The sequence below is a fragment of the Triticum dicoccoides genome, chromosome 5A, assembly GCF_002162155.2.
Source record: "Triticum dicoccoides isolate Atlit2015 ecotype Zavitan chromosome 5A, WEW_v2.0, whole genome shotgun sequence".
NCBI classification, from domain to species: domain Eukaryota; kingdom Viridiplantae; phylum Streptophyta; class Magnoliopsida; order Poales; family Poaceae; genus Triticum; species Triticum dicoccoides.
The window spans coordinates 77,835,835-77,836,425 of record NC_041388.1 but is presented as its reverse complement, the minus strand read 5'-3'; positions in this window follow the sequence as shown (position 1 = coordinate 77,836,425).

Here is a 591-nt window from a genome sequence, read left to right as displayed (position 1 = left end):
AGAATATCTAAGCAATAAATTTCTAAAATTGACAACCCCTACGCCAATTATTCTTGCTGCTGACGTCGTGATTGGCCATTTTACCTGACAAATTTCTGAAATTGCGAAACCCGGTATGTCTATGGATTGGAAATAACCATAAATAATAATTCTTACTTTGCAAAACCGGAGGAAAAAACATGCATGTCGTTCATTGAACTTGTGCGTAGAAAAGGAATCAGAAGATTCCCAGACGCAGGCATCAGCGTAAGCCATTGCAGACTTTTGCAACTGCGCGAGAACCAGATAACCAGAGCAGTCGCGAGAACCAGATCACTGCAACGAGCAATCAGTTTCTCCTACTCGATCGCCACTTGAAGAACCCACGCAAGAACACACGAATTAAAATCAACAATTTTTCGTCGTCGATTAGCTGAGACTAGCCCTCGAGTAACATGTGCACACTCAGCTGGGACTAACTGGGAATCCACTTAGATCTAATATAAAATTTCAGTCAACTGAGCTTACATTGAAGAAAACTTCAGTCGAGTAGGAGTAGGTGCTACAAGCGCTGAAATACTCCTCTCTCTCGGTTCTGAAATCACAGCCAAC